The 15822-nt window shown below is 39.6% G+C and overlaps 1 protein-coding gene across 3 annotated transcripts in view; it reads left to right on the forward strand.

The window, feature by feature from the left end:
- Window positions 1-1130: 1130 nt before the first annotated feature.
- Shal (Potassium voltage-gated channel protein Shal) overlaps window positions 1131-15822 on the forward strand; it is a 635870-nt gene continuing 621178 nt past the window's right edge. For all 3 annotated transcript variants that reach the window (XM_065229083.1, XM_065229080.1, XM_065229084.1), the window contains exon 1: window positions 1131-3047. The gene's annotated coding sequence lies outside the window, so the exon portion shown is untranslated. The remainder of the gene's footprint in view (window positions 3048-15822) is intronic.

The raw sequence follows: 15822 nt of genomic DNA on the forward strand, positions 1-15822 counted from the left end.
ACATTTCCCCTGTATTTAATAAGCATCATATATAAAATTTCACCAAAAATTTAGCAAGTTAGACAAGCCCTCCGTAAACCCGGAATATCTCCGGTATCCGGTATCCGGTGACCAGGATTACATCGTAGAACAATATTAGTTTTCCCGTCAAATGCTCTTGGAAGATTTTAAATCGGATCATATTTGACGAAGTTACAACACTCCAAAGTTGACCAAAAATTTGCCTATCCTAGTTATTTTGAGTAACCCCTGTATGTTATGTGGTTGTGTGCTTGTTGATTTTTGTCTTCGAAAATCAAGCGTGATCTTGGGTTTTGGTGAGATTTGATTTTTTGATATTTTTCCAACACTGGTCTGCACATTGAAGACGAAATACGCATGTCTGTCAAGGGTAAGCAAATAAGGCAGTGGAATTAAATGTAAATTACTAATCCTTCTCTCATTCTTTATTAATACGGATCCAAAGAAAAATGAAAAAGTTGCAGACAATTTTTGATGTTTGTTTTATAACATGAACAGTCCTTTTAAACTAATGATCCTGGAATAATATTAGTGGAGTAATGTCCCTAAAGAATAGTCCAACAGTTCTGACAACACTGCGCTCCCGGGCACTCTCCATACTGAGTGGGTGGTCCTCAGTGAGACTTATCCTAGCTCGCCGCGTGAGAGAACGAACTTCGGTACAATGGGACTGATTTGCGAGTGGCTTCTTTGCCTCCCACTGACACTAGCACCAGCAACAGTAGCAACTCAGTAGTAGCAGCATGACGACAAAGACGATGATGATGATGGCTGCTGTGTTGCTATGTTGCATAAACTCGCTCTCGCCAAAGTTAGCTCCCGCTCTCCCGATTTTCCAACTGTCGTCCGTCGTCGTCTGTCTCCCGAACTCTCCGTGAAGCCATTTAACATACAACAGCGCTCCCATACTTAGCTTGCCTGACCAAGGTGGCAATAAGCAACGGGCCTCACAACAGGAGGATCCATCCACAGATTTTCGGGAGAGGATCGCGGACCGTGTGCTGCTCTGCGCTGGTATTGGTGCCAGTACGCGCGTAGCAGAAATTTTCCCATGGTACGCTTTTCCGAGCAAATTTTCCTCTTTTCGCATCAGTTGGTTAAAATTTATGCACCCGTACGGAATCATCCACCGCGAGTGGCCTGGCAGCTGGCGAACAGAAAGAACAAAAAACAGACTCTGATGGAGAGATTTTCCATACCTTGCTGCTTCTGCCGAATCTTGTGGGGGTCTTTTGGTGTGAGATTTTGAGATTTCGTCCAAAAAGACTACTTACTACTGGACCACTGTCGTTATCCTCGTCGTTGTTGGGAGAAATGCAATAGGAAAAGAGTGTGGTAATTCACCTGTTCCCCGTGTTTGGTGGTAGATTGTGTGTGGAGTGTCTTTTTGTCTCGGGATTACATCTTGAAGGATATTTTCGAAAAATTTGCGTAAATAATTGAGTTGCATCAATAAGTAATGCATTTGGTGAATAAGTGATGGCACTTTGTCTGCGAAAGGTTTAGAGAATTGACTCCAACTGGTGGGTGCTTTCCAGTCGATTGAGATTTTGAACGGTGATCGCCGACGAGACCGGACCAGTCCAGACAGTTTGAGTGTGGGTGCAGAGTGATAAAAACGTCGATTTGATTTTCTTTTTTTTTTGCGATAGAAGTTACAGGGGAAAAACTTGTTCCTTAGTGCTGGTGTTACACTGCTGGTGAGGCCCGGATCGTGCGAAACGAGCAGTTGCTGCGTACAAAAGTATCTCAGTGATAACACCGAACGTGGACGGTCTGGTATCTGGTGAAGTAATTTAGCCATCTGTCAAGATTTTCCCATCCAACCAAAGTCTCAAGTGAAAGTGAAAAGCTCGGTTCCAATTCTGTCCGATCGGAAGGTTGATAAAATCATGCATAAATCACAGCTCAAAGGCCGTAAATTGTCGAAGAGAGGTATGGAAATCTAGTTGAACCATTTCCGAGATAGGGTTTCAGTTTCGACTGCTATTCAAGGAAACACATTCAAAAATATATTCTACCAGAGTGCGGTGCGAGGGAGTGAGTACGAGTGAAAAATCGAAGCAAACGTACAAGCAATCGAAAGCGAAAACTCGGTGAAGAATAAGGAGAGGAAAACGCAGGAAAAAATATTTTCTTACATTTGAATCAAAAGCAACACTCTGCAAGCTCCCACATAGTATAGTGTCGTTCCGAGTGAGCGCGAGTGTGTGCGAAGAGAAAGCAAAAACAGCATAAATCCATGTTCAAGGGGCAAACAAAAAGTCTCAAAAGTGTGTGAATAAAAAAGAAAAATGGGGAAAAAATTGTAATTGTTATTGATCGGCAAGAGGTAATGGGCAGAGGAGAAAAATAAATTATATTAAAGCAAAAGAGTCAAGCCTAAGTGGGTGCGAAGAAATAAAAAGAAGGAAGGGAAAAAAGTGTGCGGGCTCTGGAAGTGATTTTCCTTTTCTTGGTCCTTTGAGGTCGTGCCAACAATACATTTGCGTGGACGTCGAACCTGTAATTAATAATAATAGTGTAAGGAAAAACCATCCAAACGTGGCAAAAACGAGTGGCGACGAGGTGGCAGCTAAAGTGGCAACAATTGTGTGTGCTGGTATACTCACTTTTCCTGTGTTGGAAATTTATGCTCAGTGAGACGGAAGCAAGAGGAAACCGAAGAAGAAAATAGTCGTCACTAGGGAAACCCCGAAGAATTTCTCAGAAACAGAGCAATCTGCTGGTGGCGTTAGCAAATTTCTCTCCGTGCCACAGCAAGTCGAGTGGTGGAAGCCGTGTTCAACAAGAAGCAAAAAGCGTAAAAAGCGAGTTTTTCTCAAGCGCCGAGTTCAGCAGCCAGTCGTCGTCGATGTTCAGTGTATCTGTGCGAGAAAATTCAGAGAGCTCCGGTTGGTGTTAGTGGCTCCCCCGAGAAGAGTGTTTGAGCATCATCATACAGGTTTCCATCGAGCGACAACGCGGCAGCAGCCAACCCGTCAGTCAGTCAGTCAAATCGACCCAGTAGTGTGTGTATCGAAGAGGTGCGTAATGTTAAAAATAAGTAAAAAACCTCACCCTTCATCACTCCCACACCCAGCAGATTGAGCAGCGCCTCTCGTAGTGGATCTAGCATAAGAATTAAAATTATTATATTCATAGCGAGGGCAGCACCGCAACAACAACAAAAAAAAAACCCGGCGGTTGAGAAGCGCCAAGTAAGCAAAATCCTAATGGAATTTATTTTAAGAAAATTAGCATGATCGCACGCAGTGGCCGAAAGGAAATATGTTTATCTTTTCACTTCGTAGCCATAAATCTGCGTGATTCTTTGTTATATTTTCCTTAATTCGAATGAACGTCTTCCTCCGTATTCGGAAAATGTAGCAATGCTCAAGCTGATCGGAAATGGTAAATAAACGGTGGGTGGATGCGGCGTGAATGGGCGGCTCCATGACAAAGCAAGATCTTCCATGCTGATTTATTGTGTATGCCTGGAAAACAACGCAGTATCACACATTTCATGCTATAAAAAATGGGTTCAGCATATTTATGGATTGGGCAATCTTATCATCTTCATGAGCTTGTCGTACAAATGGTTATAATACTAGAAAAAGAACATGGGTAATATATTCACAAAGCTGTTTGCAAATTTCTCGTTCTTGATAATTTATAAGATTCGATTGAGTTTCCTTTTTTCTACAGGAACTTAACAGAAATGAGCACAGCATCGCTAATTCGCTTTTTGCTCATTAGCAACGCTAATTTTGTGATACCGATCTTGCGAAAATCTATGTACAGGAATCCCCCGAATAGCGCGGTGTGTGGGGCCGTCCTCCCACTGCATTTTCTCGGTTGTCTTTCATTGAATTGAGCCCTTTTTTGGATGTGATTAGGGTCAACCAAAAACTTATCACCAACAGAAAAGCAGATCAATTCGTTCAAAGACAGCCGAAATATTGCGGTGGGTAGACGGCATCGTCCACCGTGGTATTCGGAGAATTCCTGTAAACTTTGTTGGATTTTGATTCTTGGATCTCTAAGGAGAACTACTAAATAAATTATAATTATAATAATTACTCTAGGGGTGTGGAGGTGGTAAAACATATTCTAACTCTTACTCCTCAAAACAATGACTGTCGACTCCAACTCCGACTTCGACTTGAAGATGCTACTTATGGAAAATTTTATTTACCATCCATTTATTTATGTCTTCAACCAATCGTAGACCAATTACAATGAGTGCTTATTAACTATGTCTTATATATTATTGCCTGGCTATCCTTGAAGAGAATGATTTTTTTAGCATTATTTTATTCATAGTCACATCAATTGATTGGGCATATGCGTATGTATATGTATAATAGCAGGACATAATTCTATTCAAAGGCCCATTTTTAGCATAGTCTGTTCTTTGATTGTTAATGTAAAACAAATTCCTAATCCTCAGAGTTGGAGCATATACCTTTATATTTTCTAAAATTTCCGGAACATTAACTCTTTGAGCAAAAACATGATTTATAAATGTTACCATGGCGAAGTCTCTTCGTATTTCCAGTCTATCTAAATTTATTAACAAACATCGTGATTTATAAGATGGAAGTAGTAATCTCGTCCAACCTAATTTTCGAAGGGCAAACAACAAAAACTGTTTTTGAACGATATTGAATATCATTTACTAACGTTAAGCTCTAACAAATTCTTCTTACACCAAGTGTAAAAAATGTCAACTTCTTGCTGAAATAGCTGCAGATCAGATGCTTTAGATATTTCCATGAAAAGTTTTATGTCATTCATCTGCATGGGCCTTCCTTAGCTCAGTCGGTAAAGGTGCAGCTACAAAGCAAGACCATGCTCGAGATGACTAGGTTCGATTGGAAAATTTCTCGACGCCCCTGGGTATAGAAGTATGATTGGACTTGCCACACAATTATTCCAATGCAAAAATGGTACAGGCATCGAAAGCTCTCAATTAATAACTGTGGAAGTGCATCTAGAACACTAAGTTGAGAGCACGCAACAAGCTAATATGCCATACGCAATAAGCTTGAAATGCGATGAAGAAGAAGAAGAAGATATATTGAAACATGAAGCAGCTTCAAAATGTATTCTATATCATTGATAAATTAGATGAATAGTAGTGGACCAAGATGCGAACCTTGAGGTACACCAGATGTTACATGAACGACAGACGACAATTTTGCTTCAAATCTTACTCTTTGCGTTCTCCTTGACAAATATGGCTCGATCCATTGCAGTAGCCTGGTATTAAAACCTAACATGGATAACTTGAAAATCAACAGTGGTATATCCACTCTATCGAATGCTTTACTAAAATCAGTATATAATGTTTCTACGTAATTTCCCTTATCCATTACATTTAAAGCATATGTTACAAAATGTATCAAATTAGTAGCTGTAGATCGACCTTTAACAAATCCATGTTGTTTAGTAGTAATGAGAGATTTATGATGGATTGGAAAAGTTTAAGAATTGTACCGTAAAACGGGGTATCTTTGATAATGAGGGTAATTTTGATAGTATAATATAAGGAATACATTTACTCGCTGTGCTTTTTCCAAATAAGAAACATTGGTTCCATATTGTAGCTAAGGATATTTCCGTTGATATGATATATAGTTTTTAAATAGTTTGTGTTGCATATTTTGCAAACATATTAATAAACCATTTTCGTGTTTTTCGCCTTTTTGAAAAAGCACTCAAACCATCACTTATGAAATGTATTTCCGATACAGTCATCACAAATTCAATATGGTATTCTTATTGCTTATGAAGTTTGCTGATTAAATACTCATTGAAAGTTTCATATTTAAAGAACTAAATTGTTTGAGTTTCACTCATGTTTTTTCTACATGCATCGAGCATTATCAAAGTAACCCTAAATCAAAATACTGAAGTTCGGTCACAAAATTAAAAAAATAGTGCAAATGCTTTAATTTTCGTTCAACATATTACTAACGAATTAACTCTTGGATCCTCAGTACTTGTTTTAAAAATACAAAATTTGAAAAACAGTCATTGCTGTAAAAAATATTAAGTATATATTTAAAAAAACTATCAATGTTACCCCGTTTTACGGTACATAATATTGAAACCCCGCGATAGTTTGTAATATCCGATTTTTTTTTTATCGTTTCTAAAAATAGGGATTAAAAATTGATTCCTTTAAAATTGAAGGCAGCTTACTTATTCTTTTGAAAGTGTTTTTAGAAGAATAGGTTGTAAACCATCTGGATCAGCACCTTTTGACGTATCCAAGGACTCAAGAGCATGCAAGATTTCTTTGAGGGATGAATTGTTAGCTGTAATATCCGTCATTGGTTCCGGAAGATATGAAAAATATTGATAATCGCGATCATTCTCGTCATGAGTTGTGTAAATGTTCTGAAAAAAAGACAGCTAATAAATTTATGACCTTACTAGATGTGTTGCCGGTTCTGTTATCTAACTGCATTTAAGAAGGAAAGTTTTTTTTATTTTTGTCTCTCTTTAACATAGTTAAAAAATGATTTTGGACCTGTGTCAATATTATTTTCTACCTTGGTATTATGTCCTTCATATGCATTTTTTATTTCTTCATTCAGTTGATCACATATTTCTAGATAGAATGTGAGATTTTCTTCACTTTGGTTTCTTTTATAAGTCTTATGTGCTTTCTGTTTCCAATTTTTAAGATTGATAACCTTTTTATTGCACCAAACTGGTGTCTTGGAATTTGTGGGTTTCCTCTGCTTCAAGGGTACCGTCTGTTGCAGAATTCTATAAATAATTTGATAAAATGTGTCCACTGCCTGTTCTATTTCAAGATTACGTATTGTAGTTTGCCAGTCAATACAGGCTAATTTTTTTTTTGAGAAGTACATAGTTTGCTTTATGAAAGTCGAATTATGTTTCAGATAAATTGTTATCCAACGTTGCCGTTTTTTCATGTATGAATAAGGAGTATTCAATAGCAGTGTGGAACACTTCGTTTTTCCAAAGAGGGGCAGGTGACTCTGATCCCAGAAATCATCAGTAATATTAGTGAATAACAAATCTAAGTAGCAGTTATTTTGATTTTTTATGTGATTTATTTGGTTGAGTCCAATTTCTGCACTTTTGTCGAACAGAGTACGAAGTGTTTCATTTTCTCCTATAATCGGTATCAACAAAGATTCGTTGTCGTCATCAACAATAAATTTCACTGAGCGTTGGTTAAAATCTCCGTATATGTGAACATTTGCTTCCGCCTCACATTTCGAAATAATATTGTTTGAACTCCATTGAAACATTTGACCCAAACGTGATCAAACTCTTTGCACTTACAAGATGATATTTGTTCAGATTCATAGTCAACACTAACTGCCACTATTACACCACCACCACTTTTTGTTTGTTGGAAAACGTTTTATCACGATCGTCCCCAAAAACTTTTAACACCCCAATGGGTCTGGGTTCAATCCCAGCCGAGGCCGGTGGGATTTTTCTGAGGCATAGACATCTCTGGTCACGTCTTCTTTCGGAAGGGAAGTAAAGCCGTTGGTCTCGGCCCATGTGTGTGTTGAATGGGTGCGATATCCTACGCAGGTGTCGAAGCTGCCTTCCTGCACATTCGATTGCCGTCAATGGATGGCAATCGATGTCCGTCGGTGATTGGCACTAGATTGCGGAACAGAGACCGACGTTAAATAAAGTAAAGAAGTCCCCAAACACATTGAATCGATTACCGAAAACTTCTTGGTTCCTGGTCTCCGTTGCTAAAATTACATGAAAATTGCATGCAGATACTTGTTAATAAATTTCTTTCACTTTGAAAGCACTTTTCATTCTATTAAAATTTTGGCAATATACGAGTAACTCCTTGCTTTCATTTGTACATTGCGATACTGTATTCTCTGAGCACTTAAAACTATTAAAATTAATTACATCTGCTTCTTGGTCCTGAGATGTCGTCAAATCTCGAAAATCGGTCAGTTCTGCAACACTGTTGTCATCTACTTCCTCTGGAGAGAGCGTCAGCTTCGACGAAAACACGAATGTCTACATAAACACGCATCGGTCGATGTAGAGGGGTTAGCCAGCCAATGTGAATTCGCAGTACCGCTAACTGGGTAAGGGTTTAATATTTCACCTTTTTCAAATCGCATCGACGGTGTATAGTTAACCGGAGGTTTGGAAAAGCGATCCTTTGCCACAGCTAGAAGCTCTCGATCAGTGGGGAGCAAATTGGAACTTTTGTAATTATTGTCGCCGTGGTTATTGTTGAAGCCGAAAATTGTCCTCCGACTGTTGTTGTTGTTGTTTTTTTTTTTTTCCTTTGGTTTGTTTTTTTCCGCCGATCTTGTTTTCCGTGCTGAGCACCAATGCTACCGACGTGCCAGGAAGGCAGCTCCCACACCTGGACCCTACCTATCGACCCATCAACTCATGAACCGGGGACCAACGGCTTTACTTCCCATCCGAAGGAAGGCGTGACTGATCTGAACATCTCTGAGATGTTATGCCTCAGAACATCCCGGCGGCGCCGACTGGGATTGAACCCAGGCCTGCTGGGGTGAGAGGTAATCACGCTTACCACTACACCACCGGCGCCGTTTGTTGTTGTTGCTGTTGTTGTTGTTGTTGTTTTTGTTGTTGTTTTTTTTTTTTTTATAATCCATTTATTTGTAAAGGCTCAAATGCGGTAGCTTTGCGGAGCCAAATTAATTTAAATATAATTTTTTATAATTTTTTTTACAACTAATGTTAGTAGAATGGGGGCCGAATACTCGCGGTTTACTCGAGATTAATAAATACATTTATTTAGAGGAAAGGGGAGGGGCAAAGGGAAAGGGATATTGGTAAATTTTCTTTCTGCTTCATTCGACGGATGAGTGTCACTGCACTGTATTGGCGGGCATGTGCTGTGGATATCGAAGCATTGAAAGCACAGCTGAAATGAAACAAGAGGGGACTTGGGTTGGGATAGTGATGAAAGAATGAAAGAATTAAAACACAAAACACTACTAAATACACAAATCAGCACTTTTTAAAAATACGTAAATTAATCTCATAACATCGAGATCACGGCAAGCCAGAACGTCTCTAATTGGTGTATAAGGTTGTTTCCCTCGGGCCCTGAGGGATTCAATTAGTTTGGATCTCGCCACATGATGTGAGGTGCAAGACCAGACAACATGCTCAATGTCGTGATAGCCGTTTCCACAGGCACACAAACTGCTATCTACAAGCCCTATGCGGTAGAGGTGTGCGTTTAACGAGTAGTGATTGGACATGAGCCTGGACATTACCCGGATAAAATCGCGATCCACGTCCAATCTCTTGAACCAGGGTTTGATCGACACCTGTGGGAGGATCGAATGTAACCATCTTCCCAGTTCACCATCATTCCACTTTTGTTGCCAGTTGATGAGGACTTGCTGACGAGCAATTGTGAAAAATTCATTGTAGGCGATTTGTCGCTCGTAAATGTCGCCTTCCATAGCGCCCACCTTAGCCAGCGAGTCTGCTTTCTCATTGCCCGGGATAGAGCAATGAGAAGGAACCCATACTAAGGTGATGATATGTGAGCTGTTTGATAAAGCACTCAGTGACGATCGTATTTCGTTCAGGAAATACGTCGAGTGCTTCATCGGCCTTATAGAACGCATAGCCTCCAGAGAACTTAGACTATCCGAAAAAATGAAGTAGTGATCAGGGGGACGTGAGGAGATCTGCTCTAACGCATACAATATAGCTGCTTGTTCTGCAACGTATACCGAACATGGTTTTTTAAGCTGATATGAGGCACTATGGAGATCATTGTATACACCAAAACCAGTGGACGTATTTATTGTGGACCCATCAGTGAAAAATCTCTTCTCGGCATTGACGTGGCGGTATTTGTTCGCGAAGATGGATGGTACAATCAGGGGGCGATGAGGCTCTGGTATTCCTTGAATTTCCTCCCTCATTGAGAAATCGAATCTTACGGAATAACAACTGAAATCGTAGGATACTTCATTGGTATTGAACGGGGAGGGGCTAATTTCCAGAGTCATGTACTCGTAGTACAACCTCATGAATCGTGTTTGCGGATTTTGTTCAAGCAGCTTCTCAAAATTCTCGATCACCAACGGGTTCATGACTTCACAGCGGATAAGGAACCGAAACGACAATTCCGCGAACCGATCTGGTAAGGGAAGTACGCCCGCAAGTACTTCCAGACTCATTGTATGCGTCGAATGCATACAACCTAGTGCGATTCGTATACAACGATATTGAATCCGTTGCAGCTTCAAGATGTGGGTGTTCGCCACCGATTGGAAGCAAAAGCTACCATACTCCAAAACCGATAGAATGGTGGTTTTGTAAAGTCTTATCAGATCTTCCGGATGGGCTCCCCACGAAGTGCCGGTAATACAACGAAGAAAATTGATTCTTTGTTGGCACCTCTGACTCAGATACGCAACGTGTTTTCCCCAAGTGCATTTGGAATCGAACCAGACACCTAAATACTTGAAAGACATGCTGTGAGTGATTGTTTTACCCATAAGTTGAAGCTGCAACTGTGCTGGATAAAGCTTCCTAGAAAAAACAACCATCTCAGTTTTCTCCGGAGAGAATTCGATACCCAGATTCATTGCCCATGTAGACAAATTGTCCAAGGTATCTTGCAATGGTCCTTGCAGGTCCGGTGCTTTTGGCCCAACAACGGAGATCACGCCGTCATCTGCAAGCTGCCTTAGCGTGCAATTTTCGGCAAGACAATCGTCAATGTCTTTAACATAGAAGTTGTACAGAAGGGGACTCAGACATGAGCCCTGAGGGAGCCCCATGTAGCTTATTCGTGAAATTGCCGAGTTGCCATGAGAGAAGCTCATTTGTTTCTTGGACAATAAATTGTACAAGAAATTATTGATAATTGGTGAAAGCCCACTGGTATGGAGTTTGTCCGAAAGGATGTCGATGCAAACAGAATCAAAAGCACCTTTAATGTCCAAGAAAACTGAACCCATCTGCTGTTTTTCAGCGTAGGCTAATTGGATTTCAGTTGAAAGCAACGCAAGGCAGTCGTTCGTTCCTTTGCCCCTTCGAAATCCAAATTGCGTATCTGAGAGTAAGCTATTCGCCTCGACCCACTTGTCCAAACGAAAAAGAATCATTTTCTCCAACAATTTCCGAATGCACGACAGCATCGCGATGGGACGGTACGAGTTATGATCCGACGCGGGTTTACCGGGTTTCTGAATGGCTATAACTCTCACTTGTCTCCAATCGTCCGGAACAACGTTTTGCTCCAGGAATTGATTGAACAAGTTCAACAAGCGCCTCTTAGTGACGTCTGGGAGGTTTTTGAGCAAGTTGAACTTGATTCGATCCATTCCTGGAGCCGAGTTGTTGCATGAAAGAAGAGCAATTGAGAATTCAAGCATCGAGAACGGGGAGTCCATGTTATTCTTTTCCACCGACGTATCGCGAGTGTTGTTTCGAACCGGAACCGAATCAGGGCAAACTTTGCGCGCAAAATCAAAAATCCATCTGTTAGAGTACTCCTTGTCCTCATTGACCGACGATGGCGCGTCCTGGGTCACGAAAGGTTCACTCCGCTTCCCGCACGTGCAGATGGCTTGCCAAACCAGGAATTTCTTCGCAAATTTGGACATCTTCTGAGTGCGGACATGCTCCGGAACGCTGAACTTATCCTTGGCCGTGAAAAACAGGCCTTCACATATGTTTCGTCGTCCATGATGCAGCATTCAACTTTCGTCAGCATGTTGAGGTACAACTTCCTGGCACGGGTTTTGGTGGACTTGTTCTGCTTCTCGTCGCGATTAGGGGCCTTTTGTACCTTGAACGTTCGAAGCCCAGCCTTAGTTTTGGCCTTCTGGACAAAACTTCGGCTTAGGTGCAGCTTCTTAGCCACATCCCTAACGGAGGCGTTCGGATTTCGGTTGAAGGCCCTAACTACGCGGTTGTGATTTTTGGTGTTGTACGGAATACTTTTTCCTTCACTTCTGGGCTTCCGATCAACCGTTCCTCGAACCACTTAATCACTCGCGACACCGTGGAATTCGCGATTCCCAACGTTTTAGCGATGGAACGATGCGAGAGATCCTTGTTCTCGTGATGAATGCGCAAGATTTTATCATGCACGAGCTGTTCTTTCGACTCCATTTCCGCGAGTTTTGATCACAGTACTTTAAAACTTGCAGGATGTAAATAATGCACTATGAACTAAATCCACCCAAATTTTCATTAAATTCTACCCAACGGTTAAAAAGTTAGAGCAATTTCATAGTGTGGCAATTTCATCGTGGACACCCTTTAGCATTATATCTATGGTAATCACTTCTTCTTTCAATTCGATCACACAAATATCGAGGCAGCAAACCATTAACTACTTTGAAAATAAACACCATAGCCAAACATACAATTATTTTCTTCACCAACAACCATTGTAAGGCATCTAGCATCAAAGTTGAGGAAGTGAATCTATTACATCTCAAAATCAAACGCATTATTTTATTCTGCAAGCGCTGTAATCTCGATATTTGTGTTGCATTGGCCAGACATAAAATGGAAGGGCAAAAGTCTAGATGAGGAGAGATGATTGATTTGTATAGCTGTATTTTACTGGCAATAGTTAAATCGTTTTTCAGTCGACATAGATTTCCATACTTCTTGGCAATTTTCTTGATGATATTGTCAATGTGAGAGTTGAACTTTAGTTTGTCATCAATAATCACGCCAAGATATTTAATCTCCAGAACGCGATCAATAGCCTCCTCATCAATTACGTTCTCATTTACTCGATTCCACAAAATTACCATAAGCTGCTTGTACTTCAACCATCTACTTAGAGAACACAAATCTTCATTCAAGTGCAAAACGGCATCATCTAAATCCTAAGCTGCAATGAATAATACAGTATCATCAAAAAGATTAATGTCGCAAAATCGTAAAACACGTCGCAAGTCATTAATATACATAATAAATAACAGGGGCTCTAATACACTTCCCTGGGACACTCAAAGGTTAGTCCCCACGTGACAAGAAAACGTAAACATTTAAAACAGCACGTGAGTCCAATGCGCTTGATTGTACTTAACAGTAAGGGCCTAGAAATTGTTTCAAAAGCGCGTATTAGATCCAAAAAAGAGCAACAATCGTATCTTAAGGCGAAAGCGGATCGGATGACTCACTTCATCCATTTTTTTTTACAAAATAACGCAGCACTCAATCGAAAAAACTCTTTCGTGCTAAATTAAAGAACTACAATTGCTATCTCTAGCAATTTTCACAAGATTGATTTATTGTTTAAATTATCTGAAACCCATTTTCTTAGTTCAATTTTAGGACCACAATCATAGTGGTCGCTAACTTTGCTCATCAATTACACAAGTATTTCGTATGAAAGGTCATATTTCACACCCGTAGATCGTTTCTAAATATTGTTAAGAAACATTTCCTCCGAAGACAACACACCTGTAAACTGCATTATTTCAATGCAAACAATTTTTTTGTAACGCAATTCCAAGCATTTGATTTCGTTTTCATAAGCAATAAACTGGCTTTTGCATATGTCTGTTCGTAAGCATGCTCCAGGTTGAAGAACAATGTGATTTGGAACGCTCGCACAAAATAGAGAAGCGAAAAAAAGGCCACACGACAGGGCGATCCATGAATGAATGGCAATAAAAACCATCAGCAGGCGCGCGTGACGTTTTTCATTCGCAATAATTGATGCATATTGTAAGATATCTTTTGGTAATTCAATTCGAAACCTTTTGTGAAAATTATCGATAATTGAAAACGGATGCTATTCAGCAATGGCATCTTTCCGTTATCGCAAGAACTCCATTATGAAAGTGCTTGAAAATAAATAGTAAAAATATTTCTAAATTGAGCGAATTTCTAAGTCGCGTTGGAAACGCGTGTATTTGTGAAATATTAAAAACAATTCAAGTGCGTGTATGTGTAAGCTAGTTTAAGGATGCTCTGTGAAATTTTCAGCCTATTAGATGGATATTTTCTGATATATCTGGATATTTTTGAAGATAAATGGAATTATTTTAGAAGTGACCCACCTTTGCCATTGCAAATGAAACAATTTTCAAATCAAATTATACATGTTGTTTGACAAGTATTTGAGGATATTCTGCAAAAATTTCAGCCTATTTGATGAAGGTATTCTGGTCTATCTTGGTGTTTTAAAAGATAATTAGATAATTCCCTGAACTTCGACAGGACTTCGCTAAACTTCAGCAGGAGTTCCCTGAGGTTCAGCAGGCCTTCCCTGAGCTTCGGAATGAGTTCCCTGAACTTCATCAGGACTTCCCTGATTTCCAAGAATTGAAATCAAAGGACTTCTCTGAATTTCAGATGGCCTTCCCTGAACTTCGGCAGGACTTTGCTGAACTTCAGCAGGAGGTCCTTGAACTTTGATTAGACTTCCCTGAACTTCGGTAGAACTTCTCTGAACTTTGGCAGGAGTTCTCTGAACTTCGGCAGGAGATTTCTTTTATATAACTTTCTCAATCTAGGGTAATTCAAACAGTCAGTTTTTCATATCCCTCTTTGGATTACTCTAGACTGAGAAAGCCCACTTGTTTGCATTCCGGTTCTTGAAATAATCACATACGCATACCTGTAGTTGATGATTCCACCATTGTTTTAACGGTTTGCAGCAGTTCACCTCTTCCGTTTCTACTCTTATAGAATTTGACAGCTTACTATCAATAAAAAGCATGAAAATTACTCAAGATAAAGTTAAATATAATAATCCTTCAAATAATTGTTTAGAGTGTAAATTTTTTCGTAGATTTTCAATATACTTAACATTTTCTACAAAGTTCTTTGCCGTACAAAAATACATATCTTGTCTGAACATTGTAACATGCTATCTCTTGAAATTAAAATATGTTTTCAAAAATTAGACATTTGCAGGAGTTTTTTAGTTATTAAAAAACACCTAAAATATTGCATGCTGCCACATGTTTTTATAACTTTTCGGCAGAAAAATTAGTATAGATTCAGAATCCTTCCTAGAATTTTGCGCCAATTTGCGCCGGAAATAGTTATTTGAGGAGCAAATACCCCTAAAAATATCGATTATTTAAGAATAACTTTTTTGTTTCAAGAGCTAATTAGTTGCAATGTTCAGCAAAAGCATATGTTTAAACATGCAAAATAAAGTTGCACAAGAAACCAAAATTGTAGGATGCCTAGAAAATCAGTTATACTAAAAACCATGATTTAAAGGGGCCTTTTACGAAAAATGATACATATTTAAAAGAGCTAAAAATTTTTAGTATTCAGCAAAGTTGCTTTAAATAACATTTGCTACAACTTTATTGGAGACATGAAGTCTCTATCTGAATCAGATAAAAAAATATTTTTTTGATCTCACTTTTAGGTGGATTAATCACCAAACCGTCTACATCAAAAGAAGCGGATTAACATATGCAAAAACATCTTTAAACAAACTATACCCCTAAAATCAATGTTTAAGAAGCTATTAAAAATGCGCACGAAAACGGCAAAAAGCAACACTGTGCATTGGTAGGACTTCCCTGAAGTTCGACAAAACTTCCCTGGACTTCGGCAGAACTTCCCTGAACTTCGACAGAACTTCTCTGACTTTCCGCAGAACTTCCCTGAACTTCAGCAGGACTTCCCTGAGCTTCGGCAAGACTTCCCTGAACTTTGGAAAGACTTTCCTGAACTTCGGAAGGACTTTCCTGAACTTCGGAAGGACTTTCGGCAGGGCTTCCCTGAACTTCATCAGGACTTTGCTGAAGTTTGGCAGGCCTTCCCTGGACTACGGCAAGACTTCCC

The sequence above is a fragment of the Ochlerotatus camptorhynchus genome, unplaced genomic scaffold, assembly GCF_037179485.1.
Source record: "Ochlerotatus camptorhynchus isolate MF236.1 unplaced genomic scaffold, CSIRO-AGI_Acam_v1.1 ptg000307l, whole genome shotgun sequence".
Classification (NCBI taxonomy): Eukaryota; Metazoa; Arthropoda; class Insecta; order Diptera; family Culicidae; genus Ochlerotatus; species Ochlerotatus camptorhynchus.